Source organism: Nycticebus coucang, chromosome 4 (genome assembly GCF_027406575.1).
Source record: "Nycticebus coucang isolate mNycCou1 chromosome 4, mNycCou1.pri, whole genome shotgun sequence".
Taxonomy (NCBI): Eukaryota; Metazoa; Chordata; class Mammalia; order Primates; family Lorisidae; genus Nycticebus; species Nycticebus coucang.
The window spans coordinates 19,298,582-19,317,159 of NC_069783.1; positions in this window are offsets into that span (position 1 = coordinate 19,298,582).

Genomic DNA, 18,578 nt, shown 5'->3' on the forward strand with positions numbered 1-18,578 from the left:
GAAGAGTGAAAGGCAAGTCTGAAAAATTAAAGATCAAAATATTCACCAATGAGTATTTTTTTTTAATGCTCTTTCTCTCGGAGCCTTGGTTGACCTTTACGTGTGAGGGGGTGGAATGTCCCCAGGAAATCTGTAAAACCTCAGAGGAAGCTGTTGACAAACTTCCAGAGAACTGGGTTTTTGTTTGTGTTCTGCAGGCAGAGAGTAACAGATGGACTTTGACATACTCCAGACAGACGAGTACAATCCTAAAAGGGTAGGTTTCTTACTTTGGGGGTATTTATTTCAATTTTTTACTGGCCATGTTACAAACCCAGGATGAAGTATTTCATGGCATCTCAGTGGGGGTGCTGATGTGACGGCAGCATTTAAAAAATTATAAGGAATGGTCACCTGGAGGCGGAAGCCCTGTTTGTCTAGGTCTATAGTCACCTAAGTCTCCTGCATGGTTTTCTCATTTGTATGTCGGCATAATGAAAAAGCCCTTCCTATATCCCTGAGCCATCGTGAACACTGGATGGGACACCAGAGAGTGATAAACACTTGGCAAGCAAACAGAACCGCAGCCAAAGCCCCGGAGGGCTGTGACAGGGACCGGGCAGGTTGGAGAGGGGCTGGCCAAGTAGGGCGAGATCTGGGCAAAGAGAGAGGGAAGCAGGCAGCAGCTGGGCTACCTTCAGAGAAGACATTTTCTCCATCTCCAGGGAGACATTCGGTCTTCACGTGGAAATCGTGCCTCCCTTCTGCTCTAGCCTTAGAGGCTTCTGGCACAATGAGCATAAAGATTGGCTGCTGAGACCAACCCAAGTGTATTAATCTCTTTTGAGTTCCCTGAGCATGTGACTACAGGCAGCACCCCTCCCCCAAGTGGGGAAAGCCCTGCTGCATTGATCCAGAGGTCAGCTGAAGCCTCCATGTCTCCGAAGTCCTTCCCACCCAGGTCAGCCAGTGGTGCAAGGACAGAGGATGTGGGAACACCCACAGTTAGGACAGCAGACGTGGGTTCCATGGCACCAAGCACAATGGCGGCAGTTTGGAAAGATGGGGCAAACTCTGAGGGCGGCTTGTCTTTTCATGGGCAGTTACCCTGAAATAGAAAATGAAAACTCATGACTCTTGTACAGTCTGAGCCCAGGATCCTGGGGTGCACTGGTCTTCAGTACGTTTTCCCGGGAACACAAACCACCAACCTCCCATGAAACCAAGCCTGGACCAATTTCAGGGCCATTAGTATTTTCGAAAAACCTTTAAATCACCAGGACAGGTATTGGGATAATAGAGCAGAAGCCCAGGAGGGGTATGACAGGGACGAGGCAAGTGGGAGAGGCCTCGTTCTTTCTACCTTTCCTCTTCCTCCACTCCCAGAAGAATCCAGGATTCTGGTCCCCAATAAAGGTCAGAGTTGGAGCTCTCCAAGGTGCTGATGGCCCAGGCCAACTCCCCCAGAGGGCACATTACATTGCAAATATGCCTTGAAGCCCACCTAGGGCACCTGGGGGATCTTCCTTTGCCTTCATTCTTATGATGAGAAGGGCCCCTCTTTTAGTTATGAGTGGTAAAAGGTGCTACTTAGCCATTCCAGATAGGTGTGGGGAGACTGACCAAAGGCTTTGAGCAGACCTGAGAGTGTAAGGATGATGTGTCTCAAAAATGGCTGGAGGAGCCTGGATTGGGGAAAGTCTTGGAAATAGCTACTCTACAGCCAGCTATGCCCACACCAGTACATTCTCATCACTTCTGAGAAGTAGGAAAATGCTTTTAGCAAGACTCTAAATGTTGCCTGGGGAGGGGGTATACTTAAAGCATCATCTTGATAGACTGTAGATGTGACCAGTGAAGCCAGCTAGGTATTATTTGAGTATAGCTTAAGCTAGCCAGAGAAAGGCATGGGATTAGGGAAGTGGCTTCATCCCTGTGAGACTCTGGAGAGGCCACCCCAGAAAGACTCAGTGATGACCGGATGCAGAGTGGGAGAGGGAGAGGGAGAGGGGAGTCATCCTTGACTCTCAAGTTAATGGCTTAGGAAAGTGGATAGATGGTAATCCCATTCCCCAGGAGGAGTACAGGCTTTGGTAGTGGTGGGGGAGTATAAATTCAGTTTATACATGCTGAGTGTCAGGTGCTGGTGGTATTTCCAGATGGGTTGTCCACTAGGAGTGGAGTATGCAGTCTGGAGCTCAGCAGAGAGGTCATTAAAAGATGTGGGAATCATCAGAGAAGGGGGCCTGGTTTAAGAGATAGGACATGGGATACAGCAGGGAAAATTTGATTGAGAGGAGTGGAGGGTAGGAAGAGAGTTGTGAATGGATGTCTATCTTTGCTGGGTGTTCTGAGGCCATCTGCCCACTGGCCATTGTACCATCATCAGACTATTTCAGTTACTTCTTTTCACTCTGGCCACAAAGACTTTTTTCCCCAACACAACAAGATCACTTCTGCTTCAGGCCCTTTGAATTTATTAGTTCCTCTGCCAGGAAAGTTCTTCCTGAGCCCCTCCCAAGGCTACCTTCTTCTCACCATGCATGTGTGAACTCAAATGAAACCTCAATAGATTCCTTCCCTGACAAACTTATCTACGTAGCAGCCATTCTTCAAAATCTCTTTCTATCATGGTAATTTTGTTTCATTTACTGTGTAGCACCTATTATCACCAAAATATCATACTCTGTAATTGTGTACTTTTTACTATCAGTTTTACCAAACAAAAGTATAAGTCCCTTGAGCATAGGGACCTCCTCTGTATTTTTCATTGCTACATCCTGACCTCTTTGAACAGTGCCTGGCACCTAGTAGCTACTCAATAAGTAGTTGTTGAATGCATGAAAGAATTCTCTTATAGGGAGGATGAAAAGCAGGAAACTGTAAGATTCAGTTCAGTAAACTGATCCTATGTCACAAATTGACATATATAACAGAATTGTCAATTAATAAACATGGTCCCTATAGTCTGGGAATTTATAAACTACAAGGGGAGATAGAAATATGAATACATACCTTGAAAAGAGATGTTCTACCAGAGAAATAAACACAAGGAGCAATGGGGATTCAGAATAGAGGGACTTGGTAGAGCCCTGAGGTCATGAAAGCTTCGGGTAGGAAGATGAACTTTGAGAGAAGTCAGAGCCAGCTGGGCCAGTGTGAATGGGGGATATAGAAAAATCAAGAGAATGATTGCAGAAGATGAGAAGAAGATTAATCAAGAGCACTGGAATAGCTTTGAAAAGGAGGAGGGAGATCATTTCCTTGGAGATTAAAAAGAGGAAGATGAAAATAAATGTAATAAATATAAACATAGACCCATTTGCAGGTATGGCTGTAAGAGGAAGATGTTGGTATGGTTCCCTCTTGGTGGCCAGGGTTCTGTGGATATGAATGACACCTCAGGACCCATTAGTCTACAGAACCAGTCAGAGGAACTAAGATTTTGATTTAATAGAACAAAAAATGTTCACAATAAGAGATGTTTAATATTGCCAAGGGCTGCCTGTGGAGGAAGGGAGCTCCTCATCCCTTGCTATGTCTGAGCAGAGCCATGCCGAAGGAGTTGGGCTTTGGATTAGACTTTTAGTCTATTGCCTTTAGGTCCTTCTTAATATTGATATTGTTTTATTCTTCTCATAGGAGAGGCTCAGTACAGTGAGATTGTCCCCATGAGGTATGCACCAGTAAGAGTTCTCCAGAGAAAAAGAACTAATGAAAAGAATTAATCTCTTTCTTTTAAGGGATTGACTCATATTATCATGGAAGCTGTCAAGTCCCAAATATGCAGCATTGGCCAACAAGCAGGAGACCCAGAGAGGGAGCTGATATTACAGCTCAAATCCAAAGACAGTCTGGAGACAGAATTCTTTTCTGGGGAGATGTTAGTCTGTTTTTCTCTTAAGGCCTTTAATTGATGGGATGAGATTACTCACCCACATTATAAAGTGTAATCTGCTTAACTCAGGTCTACTGATTTAAATGTTTAAATATTAATAACATCTACAAAATGCCTTCACTGCCACACGCAGACTAGTGTTTGACCAAATATATGAGTACCATGGTCCAGCCATGTTGACACATAACATTTACTAACATGATGTAGGATGCCTGCTGTAAGCCTGTTCATACCCAGATCAACTGCAGGTCAGTGAATAGTATCCACTTGTCCCTTCCTAGTCACTTTATTTTTTCCATTTAAAAAATATTTTTTTTCTAGCTAAAGGGAAGTGTGGAGACCTTCCCAGATGTTTCTCTTTCTTGGTCTGTTCACTACAGGCATGCATTTGGGGATGGAGGAGCAGGGGGTGTTGGTGCTCACCTCAGGAATTTGTCCATATTCTTACCCAAACACATTTGCTCGATCCAACCTTATCTTTCCAGATCCTCCAACCTAATTCTCACTACAAACTCTTTTCCTCTGACACTCTCTAATCTGTACCTGGAATTCTCCTACACATTTGATTCTGGTATTGAACACATTGCCCCTTCCAGCGTGTAATGAATACTTCAGTTCAGCTCTCACACTGTCCCTCACAGGTAATAAGAAGGCTATAAGACAAAAAAAAAAAAAAATCCAAACCCAAAAAACCAAACTCATTTCCATTTCAAAGCTGGAAAATGCCAGAAGAAGAGGAATTAAATTACTTGCCCCAAAATCTTTCAGAGAAAGTCTAGTGCTGCCAGCAATGGGGTTTTCTGCATAGCCACACCATTCCCCATCTGTGTTGAAATCCTCAGTGCATTTTTCAAGCTTAGTGTCCAAGAGATGTCCAGCTAATAAGAATAAGGTGCCCTGGGCTGGTTCCCAGCCAGGGAGGGAGGGAGAAGATACACATTCCTTTGAAGCTGGTTTCAGATTCTGGAATGCTTTACTGGAAAGCACCACAATCTCAGGAAAGATTCATCACCTCCTGATGCCGCCTTTAGACTAGGTCAGGACAGGGCCCCTGTACCCCTGAATGAGACAGTGTCTGCCCTGATTAGTGGCTTCCTGTGTGGTGGCTGCAGGATTTATTCACAGCTAGTCTGAGCAGATCTGGCTGAAATTTAGAGTGAACTCCCCACCTCATCTCTCTCCCCATCTCTCCTTTTTCCTTATCCCCATAGTTGGCTGCTGCATGTGCGTGGTGGAGGGCTGCTCACAGCATGAGAATGGAGATTCAGCCTTCTGGTATCAAGGCAGAAACACAGGCAGAGAACAGGAGACACCGTCCTGTTGAGCAGCTGGGGGTAGGTTTGGCTGCCCCATTTCCCCTGAGGTGAATGTCCCAGACAGGCAGCTGGGGGGCAGTCATGTCAGCAATGGATGAGGGGTCAGGTGCCTTGAGACCTTGTCTTTTTCTGCTGTTTCCTTCCTAGTAACCCCAGGCAAGTCACAAAGCCAGACATTGGTGATGCCAGATGTGCCTCTGGGAACCAGCCTTCTATTTCTCGTACTTCAGAGTTGGGGGAACGTCCAGAAGTCGGAGCATGGGCTTAAGGTGTGATATATCATACCATATACTTTAGGTCTCACTGTTTTGGTTATCTTCGGGTATGCAACAAACCACCCAGAAACTTACTTTATTTATTTATTTATTTTTGAGACAGAGTCTCCTTCTGTTGCCCTGGGTGCAGTGCAGTGGCGTCTTCATAGTTCACCAGCAACGTCGGATTCCTGGGCTCAAGTGATCCTCTTGCCTCAGCCTCCCAAGTCCCAAGAACTGGGGCTACAGGTGACTTGGCATGATGCCCAGCTACTTTTCCATTTTTAGCAGAGATAGGGTCTTGCTCTTGCTCAGGCTGGTCTCAAACTTCTGGCTTTAAGCAGTCCTCTTGCCTTGGCCTCCCAGAGTGCTAAGATTATAGGAGTGAGACCACAGTCAACTGGTATTTATTATTTTTTAAAGGTCCATGGGTTGACCAGACCCAGCTGGATGGTCCCAGTGAGGGGTCTCCCATGTGGTTCCAGTCAGATGGTGGTTGGGGCCGGACTCATCTGAAGGCTCAGCAGGGCTGGGCATCCAGAGGGGGTGCAGTGGGGCTTTCAGCTGGGGCATGCGTGTGTGTGGCCTCTCCAAGCAGCTTACGCTTCTCACAGCTGGGGGCCCATTTCCTGGTAGGAGTGTCCCAATTACCAGTGTGCAAAGGCCAAAAGCAGAACTAGCCTTGTGTCATCTCTACTGTATTTGACTTGTCAAAGAGGTCAAGGGCCCTCCTAGATTCAAGGACATGGGAGAGTGGCAAGGTCACACTGCAGAAGAGGAGGTGGGATGAGAGATACTCGTTTGGGGGAAATGCATGGTGGGAAAAGCTCTCCAGGCTGGACCTGGGCCTGCCTGGAGTTCCCCTCTTTCCTTCCCAGGCACCCTCTGTCAGCCAGGCTGGGAGAATCTCCTCCTTCTCTCTAGCTCCCTCTTTCATCCTCATTTGTCCATCTGAGAACAGAGCTGCCAGAAGTTTTTCACACTCCTTTATCAAAGTTCTCTGCTGATATTTTGGGACAAATCTATATCACCTACAACATGATGTGGTACTTCCTGGCCAAACCAGAGGGTGACGTCAAACTCAGGAGTGTGAAGCTTCTTCCACTGGGTGTGTATTGGCAAGGAGGGGTGTGACAGGGGGCTGTGGCTGTTAGAGGTCTCTAGGCAAACTTTGTCCCCTGCCAGAGACATAGTTCTGAGATGATAACTGAATCCAGGGCAGACACGAACGAGCTACTTGAAAGGGCTTCTTCACCCCTAACCAAGTCAAAGCCACAGATCCTTGACATCAAATCCTCACCTCTGCAAGCAGGCTCCCAGCCGCATTCTAGGAAGTATCTGGCCAGCTCCCATTGCTGCTAAGAAAGGTTGTATCCTCACGTCCTGTGGGCCGGGGCAGGGCTTGGGGTTGTCATCAACCATCGTCACCCTCTAGAGCTGATCCAGTTGCCTCATTTCCCTGTGCTAGTGTGAAGCATGGGTGTTTCTGCAGGCCACATCCCCACCAGGCACTCCCCAGTGCCTCTTCTTGAAGAACTGGTGCCAAGTTTTCTTAGAGAAAAGAATTTATATGCCCTTCTCTTCAACTGAGGAAAAAGTAAGTGACTCTTGGTCTCTCTCCATCCAACCAACCCCCACCATCCTTTTTATCTGAGGGGAAAATCTGTTATTCATAAAGAAAAACAAAGGATGATAAATTATAGGACCTTGTAAAATATATTAACATGAATCTACACTTTCTTCTGGATAATTGAATTTAGAGTGACATCAGCCAGAATCTGCTGCTTATGCAGGAATGCCAGCCTCCCTTGGTTGTTTTTCATTCTTTTAGTGTGATCCCACAAAGGCCTGGAAAAGCCCAAGGGCCGCCATTGTCTCCAGGCCAGCACGTGTTGTAATCTTGTCCACAATTTCATTACTTGGTCTGAGATAGGAGCTTCATTAAAATAATATGTCTCTCTCAGAGTTGTAAGTGACAAGTGACCTTCTAACAGAATGGGGCCTCATTAGATGACAGGAAAGAATTAAATGTCAGAATGCAGGACGGTAAGGGTTTGGTATTTATGAAGGTCAAATTAAGGGTGAGTAATGTAACAGAGTATTCCACTTAAGTCAGACCAAGGTTCCTGGGAACCGTGGCTGCAGCTCAGCTGCTCTTTGGTGCGGTAAGAAATGGGTTTTCTGAAGACTTTGCTTGTGTTGCAAGGTTGTGGGCTGTTTATGGTTTGCATGAAACCACCACCATATTTTAATTATAATTGGATGACTAGTTGGGGAAAAAATAACTGGAAAATGTCCAGAAATAACTCATTTCTGCCAATGGTTTTAATCTTTACCTCCAACCAATTGATTCATTGGTTAATCAGCATTTTGCCAAAGAGGCTTCAGAGGACGGGTGGCTTTGCTCATCTGAGCATCCCTACGATTTAGCTCAATTGGACTTCCTGTCTTCACAGACCTTGTCTTTATCTCTTCGAGTAATAGAAGTATGGTTTTAAATGCTAAATGCAGTGCAGTTCACTGGCTTGGGGCTACTCAGTGAAATGAGGAAAGGAATTTGGGTTCGCAGGAGTTGGCATTTTGATTGGCATGACCCCAAGATCCGGAGGCTGTTGGAGCAAGAAGCAAGAGAGAATGAGGATGTGTGAAGGATGCTGAGACACATGGGAATGGTCCATTTCCCAAAGAGTTTGTCCCCATAGGTCCCCAGCATTTTGGGGACTCAGGAGGGCCACTGTGTGGAGCTGTATAGGTTATGCACCAGGGTGTCCAGTCAGAGGGGTAAGTGGTAGGTAAGTTTTAGCCTGTGTTCCATCTGCCAAGCCCTGGTGCTGAGCTGCATCCATCCAGAGCTGGGGCTGGGAAACAATGGGCATGAGTCAAATCAGGTCTGCCACCTTGTTTTGTAAATAAAAATATTTTGGACTAGAGTCAGGCCCATTTGTTGATGTGTTGGCTATGGCTGCTTTTGTCCCATAGTGGCCCAGCTAAGTAGTTGTGAAAGAGACCTTATGGTCTACAAAGCCTAAAATAGTTACCATCTGACCCTTGATAAAATAAGTTCACAGATAACTGAGGTGGGAACACCTTTTTCTAATTTGCAAAAGGTTCTGTCTTCCTGCCAAGTCAGAGTTGTATCTTAAAGATAGGGCTGTCTCAGATTTGCACAAAGCTGCCTTCTGGGTTGGGGCCCCGAAGTGGAGGCATCCAGTGGAGGCATCCAGCTGTGCCCCTGGGGGTGGATGCCTCGGGGAAGCCAGGGCTCACGTGACCGCATCCCACCCCACCGCAGGCTGCGTCTGGCCCCTGGAGCTGGCTCCAGGCAGCAGAAGCCTTGTTGCTCGGAGAGGCTGTTCGGAGAGCCAGGGGCTGGTTGTAGCAGCTCCCAGAGGTAAAACAAATGCTTTCCTTGTTCCTTTTCCAAATAACCGTAAAAGAGAAGGTTTGTTTTTGGATCTTTGTAGCTGGCCACTCCATAAAGAAACGCAAACTGTCTCATAACTTATCATCAAACACTTGTTTACACAGCAGGGTTGATTGACACGGCTTATTTTTCTGTGGTTTTTCTTCTAATCTAAGTGAAACATGAACTAGGGAATTCATAGAGTTCCTTTCACCTTTTGCAACCCAGAACCTGCAAGAGAGGTGCTGCTGGCCCTTTTTGTTGCCCTGTGACTATTTTCACGTGTGAATATTACATGACCTACTTAGATTTGAGAGCACCCACCTGAAAGGTCTGGCCAGCTACCCCTGGAAGCCTGCAGGCGCCCTCAGCCACGGCGGAGAATCGAGGGGCAAAGTAGGACCAGACTTTTGTAGAACATAAGGCTGGAGGGGAACTCAGTGTTGTCTTGTTTTGTGGCAGCTCTGGAGTCCCTTTGTGGGGCAGAAGGGAGTGAACCCCGGCGAGGTGCAATAGCTTTCCTAGGGTCTCACAGGACTTGGGGTACCTTCTCTGGTTGAACTTCTATGGGCAGGAGACACTGTGGCCGGAGGCCAGCAAGGCCTGATCACAGGGAGTGGGAGCTTGGTGGGAATGATTGGTCCTGACACTGTTAGTACATACAACACATGATCCTGTGCAAAGCTCTTCCCGGTCATAATCCCACTTGGTCCTCACTCCCCTCCTCTGAGGTTGTCACTGTTTCCCCATATTCCATTACTTGTATATGGTTTTAAGATCATCCTAAAACATCTGTCTAGAGGGGGTGGAATGAGAAGTCTATTCATCTATACATGTTAAAGGTACCTTCAATGCAATGGGTATCTTCCTCCCCCCCCTTTTGGGTAAAAAGCAAACAAAAGAAACAAAAACTTCAATTTTTTACCTGTGCCATAACCTATTTTTTAAAAAGTTGACATTACAAAATTAGAATGGAAGTATGTCCTGGGTAAAGAAAAGTTCATGAGGACAGACCTGGGAGTCTAGAGCGAAAGGAGCCTGGACTAGGGATGAGGAGACTGCTCTTAGGTGACAGTGGCACAGGGGACAGCATCACCGGGGACACTGAGTCCACAGCTGTGCCATCGAAATGGGTGGAATCCTGAACCTTCAAAGCATTGCCAGCCTCTCCCAGGGACTGCAGCCCTTCTTGCCAGATTCCAAGGAGACGTGTTCTTCCCCTCCCTTCCTCCTGGTCTTGCGCCACCAACCTGTTGCCCACACCCTCTTGGAGGCTGGAGGAGCCCTAGAACTTGGCCTGGGTGTATTGTGCAGGAAATATACAATCTGAGATCTGTTTGGAATCTGCTTTGCTGAGGGCTTCATGCCATATTGCCACCTGCCTTCCATATATTTACCGCCCCCGCCCCACAAGCTCTCCACACGTCCCTCAGGGAGACCTGCACTGGCTATGGCAAACTTTTGTGGGAGGCTGGTTGTCTCTTTTCCCTTAGCATCCTCCCCCAAAGCAAGACATGCCAACTAGCCTTACACAGCAAGTGAATTAATTCCTCCAAAGTAAGTTACAGGAGTGTCATTGCTCTCAGGATACACTGAGCTGAGTTTGTGTGTGTGCATGCACGTGTGACCTTAGGAGAGCTTTGCTAGCTCTCTCTGCCTTCATTGAGTGGACTTGTAGGCAGCAAGCAGCATGAGACGTTTCAGTTGACATGATGCAGGGTTTGAGGCCTGGGGAAGAGTGAGAACACTGGGATCTTTCGTTATGTGAGCCCTGTCTTTGAAAATGGCTCTCTGTTATTTGGAGAGGTCTGGTTGGGTTCTCGCCTTACCCAGTGGCCGGGGAAGGATTTGAAGTTCTATAAAGGCCTGTCCTAGCTCAGCAATCTGCGATTCGGCCCTGAAGAAGAGAACAAAAGTTCCTTACAGTCAGGTTGTTTATGAAATTGACAATAGAGGAAGCAAACTGTCCCAAGAAGCTCCTCTCCAGTCTGTATCTTTGGTTGGAAGCAATTCTGGAAGGATGTTGTTTAGGTCCTAAATTTCTTCTTCCCTTCGCTCCTCACTTCCTCAGAGTTGGGTGTAGCATCTGATTTTGGCAGAGACCACTTTGATCAGGGCTGCACAGCACCAAAGCTGTCATTTCTAGAGTCCAAGAGATAGGACTGTCATTCTGTCCCTTCTTCTAAGGAAGGAACCCACCACTTCTTAGGCTGTACCAGCCTCCCAGGATTCACCTGCAATCACAGCCGAGCATTCCCAGGTGCTGCCCAGTGCTGGGAGGACCAGCTGTGAACACAGGTGGAGGGTGGGCGAGATCAAACCACATCCCAGCCTTTCTGAGGTCAGCCCAGCCTCAGCCAGTTTGACCCGTGGAAATGGGCTGCTCACAGATGCACAGTCTTTTCACACCCTCACTCCCCAGTGCCGCCTGTGCAGCTTTCCTCCTTTATTGGGACTTTTCTCCTTCAGAGAGTCTTCCTGGTCCATCCCAAGCCCTCTTCTGTCTGGGTACCCAACCTGGTGATGGCCAGCATGGGAAACAGCCCAGCTTTGCTTCCAGACTTTTCCTAAGCAATCTCTAAGGTTGGTCAGTTCTGGGGAAACAAAGGACTTGGACCCAGGTGCTTATCTAGGTAGGTGAGGGCTTAGGAGTGAGGTGGTATGAAATGCAGAACACCTGCTCAAGAGTGCGGCTCTGATTGTTATGCTGAGTGCCCCCGAAGTGTGGTGAGAGTCAAACCCCAGCCCCTTGGTGGGGAGGTTTCTGTTCTTCCCAGCTTCCCAGGCTTCTGTGTTGCTCTTCTGTGACCGGAAATTTTAGGTTCCAGGCTGCGTCTTTGTTAACATCATTAGCATTTTCAAGAGGGTATTTTTAGTGACAGTTGTTCATCTTTTCCCTTTAATAACCGAAGGCCACGACCACAATGCCTTTTTCCCCTGGTTCCCGTTAGCCTCTGGGACAGGCGTCCTCAAACTTTTTAAACAGGGGGCCAATTTACTGTCCCTCAGACCGCTGGAGGGCCGGACTATAGTTTCAAAAAATACTATGAACAAATTCCTATGCACATTGCACATATCTTATTTTGAAGTAAAAAAACAAAATGGGAACAAATACAATCACACTGCCTCATGTGGCCTGCAGGCCGCAGTTTGAGGACCCCTGCTCTGGGACCTCAGGGGTTGGCCAGAGTTTCCTGAGGCTCAGAGGGCCTTTGAACAATGCCCTGATGTTGCAAGGACATGAAGGGCTCATGGAGAATGTAGGGCTGCAGCATTTGTCTTTCTAAAACCACATACATGGTTTTAATATTTAATCCCTGAATTGTATTTTCTTGTGCTATTGGACATCAAACTAAATGTCTTTAAAAGCAAAGACGAGATAAATACCAATCTCTTGCCATTTGGTCTGATGATTTCTCTCCTTCTTTCCCTAGTTTAAGTGCCTTCTGCCTGGGATTATGTCTGTTTAATTGAAAGATATCTAAATAATAAAACTGTATCTCTCTGGAGCCCATCTTCTCATGAGCTGAAGGACAGTCTTTGCCAAGACTACATAAGTACTTCTGCTTAATGTGTGGTATGTTTAACAAGCACTTATCGACAGAGAGCCCATCAGCCAAACAAAAGGAGAAAAGATTTAACTTGGCACTCACTGGGTTCACACACAGAGGATGGAAGGGTACCAGGACAGATAGCCTGGGGAAAGGATGATGCTGGGGGACTAGTTATGGTCCTCAAACCTCTTATGGGAAAGAAGGAGAGGAAATAGAACATGTGGCCACAGAAGAAGGCAGATCTGAGGCCAACAGAAAGCAGAACTTTCCAACAACCAAAGGGCAGTGTGGTCTCCAGTCCTGGGGAAAGATATCAGAGGCTAGGGGAATGTTCACTAGTGACATCGCAAAAGAGATTTTCTATAATGCAGGAGACCTAACAAGCCAAAGGTGCAATACAAACACAACCGTAGTCAAATCACACGCACACGCCTCATAAAAACCCGGCCTTGAAAAGTTGAAAGGTATTATTCATCTTTAGTGCAAAAGTAATGGAGTGGGAGGATAGAAGAAAGAATGGTACAAATTTAGAAATTTACAAGACACTTGATTATCATGGATCTTGTAAAAGAAGCAGTGAGTTTTCATCCAAGAGGAGGGTAGGACTGGCGATCTTGGTCAGGACACCGTCCTGTTTCTCAGCGCAAAGGAAAAGAGCTCCCACTGGAACTAAGTCAAGCCAGTCCTGATGGGTCCTGAAGGCAGAAGTCCACAGGACGGGCCCCTCTGGAGATAAGGAGAGCTAGCCCAGGTCTCCTCTGTACTTCCCACCTGCCCACATCTATCCCAAATGCTTGCGATGGCAACTGGGAAAAAGAAGCTCCCTGGGCCTCCCTCATTGCCTGGCAAACCTTGGAGGACATTGGATGAACCCCACCCTGTCGTGTGTCTCCTCGTCTCTTTGAGATCACGCTGGCTGCTGGTTGCAGTCCCACCCTTTTGCTCCTACACAAAGGGCACACTCAGGCAACCCCACAATAAAAACAACTCGAAGGGAGACCAGCTGTACTTATAAATAAACATCCCAAGCACATTAATCTGCTGAAGGGTTTTATGAGGGGAAGCATAAAATTTCAAATAAAGGGCTAATGGGAAATATGTCCAAAATGTTGGAATTAGTGATGCTGTACAGTAGGGAACTGCCCAGCTAGATTCATAAACAAAATGTAACCAACAACTGATGCGGTTTTAAGACCCCGGCCCTCTCACTCCCACACCTGAGTTGTATATTTTATCTGAAGGGTTGTTTCATGTTCCAGAATCAGCTCTGTTTGCAAGTGAGCTGTCACAATTTTATGGCCTCAACTTTAAAGAGCAGGACATTTCTTTCTTGGAGAAGAGGGCTAATAGGAGGTAAAATGCAGGGATTATGGGCTCTCCCACAAATCCAGGCTAGCAGATGCGCCTTTTTCTGTAATCAAACTGAATGTTTTCTTTGGACCCAGCTAGGAAGGCCCCTTTCAAACATCCCTAGGACCAGGAGACATGTGCCAGGCCAGAAAACAGATTGGAAGCAGACGGTGAGCAAAGCAGGTGTCTTGCTCTTTGGAGTACCTGCTCTGTCCCCCCATCTGAGACAGGTAATTAAAAAAAAATTATAGACGATTTTCTTTCTTTCTTTTTTTTTTTTTTTTAATGAAACATGGGAGATGGCATATGATTAGCATTGTTCCCTGCCCTGGCCTTCACCTCCATTAACAATCTGCTTTCTTCCCCCTTCAGGGCAATGCTGAATTCTTTTCCTTCTTAACTTTGTACCAGGCCAGTCTGGGCTGAAGGGGAGGACCCTCTCCCCACAAATAAAAGCCTTCCCATCAGTGAAAAGAGCTTGGATTGGGGAATTAGAATGGGTTCAAATCCCTACTCTGCCACTTACTGGCTTTGTTTGACCTCAGGCAAATCGTTTATCTTCTGTTTTCTCATCACCAACATCACAGGCTCAGCACGGACATTCCGGCAGGTGGCCCAAGTGACAGCAGTGCTCACACAGGGTCAGGCTGTGGGGGTTTACAGTTCTGGCTTTGCCACTTAATTGTTGATCATGAACAAATAAATACTTTCCCCTCTTTGAGCCTCAGTTTCCTCATCTATAAAATGTTCAGAGGATTGAAGGCAGTATGTCCAGAGGGCACTTGATAGAGAAAGCGCCGCACGATGGGTGCTCTGCAAGTCCTCACTATTCCTGCTGTTACCGAAGCAGAGACCAGGCTGCTTTGCAGTGTGACTCACCCAAATACCCTATGGCTAATAAAGGCAAAACCAAGCACTCCCTGCTCTCCTTGCTCCTGACAGAATGCTTGTTTCATTTCATTTCCAGCCCATCTCTGAGCCTAGGCTGGTGTCTCACTTTCCCGCCAGCTCCAATGCTCTGAGCTCATCCCAGGAGCTGCGTTTGCCAAGTCTGAGTGACCACCACTGTCTAAGGATTGACTCGGATACTTCCGGGCCTTAGACAGGGTTTTTGGTGTTAGCGCTATTCCCTGCTTCTCAAATACTTGGCTCTAGTCTGTCAACCTGGTGTCAACGTCAATAAGTGATTAATAAATATGAATAAATGGGTAACTTCATCATTTCCCGCCACTTCTTTTCTGGGGTCCAAATACTACTTTCTTCACCTGCTCTGCTCACTCTAGTCTGACAACAAGACAGAACAAAACAGACGGATTTGCTAAGAGGAGTGGAAGAAGGATGGTGGCCCAGAGCGGTGGCTGTGGTGTGAATTCTACACCCCACTCCCATCGTCTTGGTGATCACACTCCGCTAAGCCAAAATTAACTCCTCTTCTGCTCTTTGCCCACTTGCCTGCCTTGTGCTAGTTCCCATCGCTCTTTCATTTTTCTTGACTTTTTGGGCACTATCTTCTGGAGGAGTCTCACTTAGGAGGGTGGATACCATTGCCTAAACCTCCTCATTCCCCTGTGTCTCTTACCACAGAGCAGAACCTTAACAAAGACTCAAGTGAGGAAGCCCAGGCCATATGAGAGGCCATGTTGGAGGTGCTCAGGCCACAGAGGCAGTAGAGGCCTTAGTCTCCTCCCCTGCTAGATGTGAGGGACCCTTCAGGATGTCTCCTGCCCAAGCTACTGCCTGACCAACTGCAGGAGGGGCCAGGATGAGAACCACCTAGCTGAGCCCAGTCACCCCCTAGAACCACGAGGAATCATGATAATAAGTGATCATTGTTCAGTACTATCAGTTTGGGGTGGCTTGTTAAGCAAAAGTAAGTACCTGGATCACTAGACACTTAAACAGCTCTTTGACTGTTGGTATAGTCATGTTAGCCCAAGACATGGCCCTTGGAGAGGCTTACAGCAACACCTCTGGTGGCTTCAAGTGGCAGCAGCACTTTTGCCCTGACTTGAGTGCCAGGCCTCAGGACTGACAGAGACCTTGGGATGTTGGATTCCTCCGGCTGGACCCCTGGCCCAGGGAGGCGTTGGCTGCCTGGCCCTTGTGGGTGATCCACCCTTCCTTCTCTAACAGAGCTGGGAAGACATCCAGGGCCAGCTGTGTGCTTTGGAAGGCTGCTTCTCTGGTTCCTCAGCTCTCTCCCCAGTGCAGGAGTATAGGATTAACCTCCAGTTTCACACCCTGGAACTCCAAGTACCATACAAGGTTCAATGTTTTTCAGGTGCAAGTTCTTTATTTGGCTTTTAGCAAATGAGTACAATAACAAGCTAGAATATGCAGGTCCTCGGGGGGTGAATCTGGGAACCACAGAGTAAAGGGGTTTCCAGTTACCCTCTGGCTTGTGCTCAAAGTCCTCACTCTCCCTGAAGAACGGGTGTGAAGGCTCAAGCTACGCAATGGTCTGGGAATGGAGACTTGGAGGATAGGACTGAGGCTCTCCAGAATTACAATACATGCCTTTATCCAGCAAGCAGGTGGTCAGACAGAAGGGAAGGGTGGGGAGGCTGTGACGAGGGTGGGCAATAAGCACAGCATGCTCTTTCAAGATGCGCTGCCCATAGCTGATGGGCTGCCTTCCCCTATCTGTCTTCTATGGACTGGATGTTTGTATCTTCCCCAAATTCATACACTGATGCCCTAATACCCAATATTATGATATTTGGCTATGGGCCCATTGGGAGGTAATTAAGTTTGGAAGAAGTCATAGGGTGGAGCCTCCATGATGGGATTAGCGCCTTTATAAGCAGAGGAAGAGACCAGAGCCTGCTCCCTCCCTGCCATGTGAGGTTACAACAAGAAGGTGGCCATTGTAAAGCAGGAAGAGAGGCCTTACCAGCACCTTGACCTTGAACTCCCCACCCCTCAGAACTGTGATAAATACATGTTTGTTGTTTAAACCACCCAATTTGTGTATTTTGTTATAGCAACCCAAGCTGATTAAGTCAAGCCCTAAAACCCTGTTTTTACTTTGTCTCGTAGGCATCAGGGAACCTAAGTGACCATCTCCTCCAGCCTGACCCTCTTATAGGTGACAACCCTTAGGGCTTGAGGACTTGCCCAAAGTCATATGTATGGTGGGAGGTAGAACTCCCTCCATAATTTATGTGGCCTGCATGGCAAAGCCTTGGCTCTCAAATTAAGAAGATACGGGCTTTCACTGGTCACCAAGTTCATCTACACCAGTGGTTTTCAACCTTCCTAATGCGGCAAAGTATTTTCATTGTTACAAGGGGGTCACGACCCACAGGTTGACAACCGCTGAGCTACACAGACGACTGTAGAGAGCAGAGACAATTATCCAGCTAATCATCAAGAAAACCCCTTGGAGAAAAGAAGAAATTTCTTGGCCGGGATTTACTTTTTATAGTAATTGTAAATGCATGGGTATGTGCTTGAGATTCTAGGTCACTTAGTAGAGACACAGTAAGAGACATAAACAGTGGTGCCGTTATGTAGCAAAGCCCAATGCTCTTGTAGCTTTTGAATGAACAAGATCAGTTTTAATGGCTCTATGAATGGACTATTTACGTTCAAGTTCTGGCTCTGGAATTACTAGCTGTGTGACCTTGGGCAAACTACTTACGTCCCTTGTGCCTCAGTTTACTCACCTGTAAAATGAGTAATAGTAGTGCCTCCATCCCGGGATTGTTGTAAGGTTTCTCTCTCTCTTTCTGTATCTTAGAATCCTGATTATTAATTGAAGTGCTTTTATTTGCCATTATTTTTACCCAAATTTTAGCTTTAATTGTAACCATCCTCAGGGAGCATATAGGCTTCAGAGCACACACGTTTTATTTTGTCAGCATGGTATTAAACACGAATCTGAATTTGAATGTGTTTGATGGAGCACACATTCTCCAGTCTGCCATCGTCCTCTGACACACGTCAATGATTTGTGTTGCCAGCCAGGCCCCTTTTCGTGTAGGTTTGTAACTTCTGGTCTATTATGAGGAGATGGCATTCTTGGGTGCCAGGATCTACAGTAAGAGAGGTGATGCTTGAAGTTAGCGAAGCCATTTTTGGAGTGCACCATGGAAGGGATGAGGCCACATCCTCTACTCTCTGCTGCTGCACCCAATACCCATGGCAGAATGACAGAAGCCAGAGTCTGTAGCAGTGACTGCCTGTGTAAGGAAGCTCACATGTGTGTGTGCCCACATGCACGCACGTGCTTGTGTGCTCACACAGATGCACCCCCTGGTTCAGAGCTGTGGTGTGCCATGTGCTTCTTCAGCTTCCTTGCTGGTGATAGGTGTCCCCGTTCCCGTCAGGGGCTGTGCATCGCGGTTTGCTCTTGCAGGGAAGTCATGAGCTCCAGGCGCAAAGCTCCGGGGCTGAAGCTTCCCACTGATGAATGGCCCTCCATGAGCAATTTCTCTTTGCTGTGGTTTCCTCTCACAGTGGTTGTCTCCAGATTTCTGTAGGATGGAAAGGCTGTTTCAACACTTGCCACAGTAGCTGGGAAGTGAACAGTCAGGAAGCCGTGGGCTTAAAGGCCCTTTGTCTTCATTTCTAAGCTCTGAATAGCACTTTCCTTTGCTTAGAAGTTTCTGTCTCTTCCATAAGAATTTCATAAATGGCCTGGCCTTTTTGCTGGAAAGATTGCCCTTGGCTCTGATACCTCTTTTGCACCTGTCTCTCCCTTGTGCTCAAAACTCTCCACCTTGAACCTGCCACCTCTGGTATATGGGGCCAGCGCCCTACTCCTTGAGCCACAGGAGTCGTCCAAAACTCTCCACCTTGATGGCTGACAGGACCCATCAT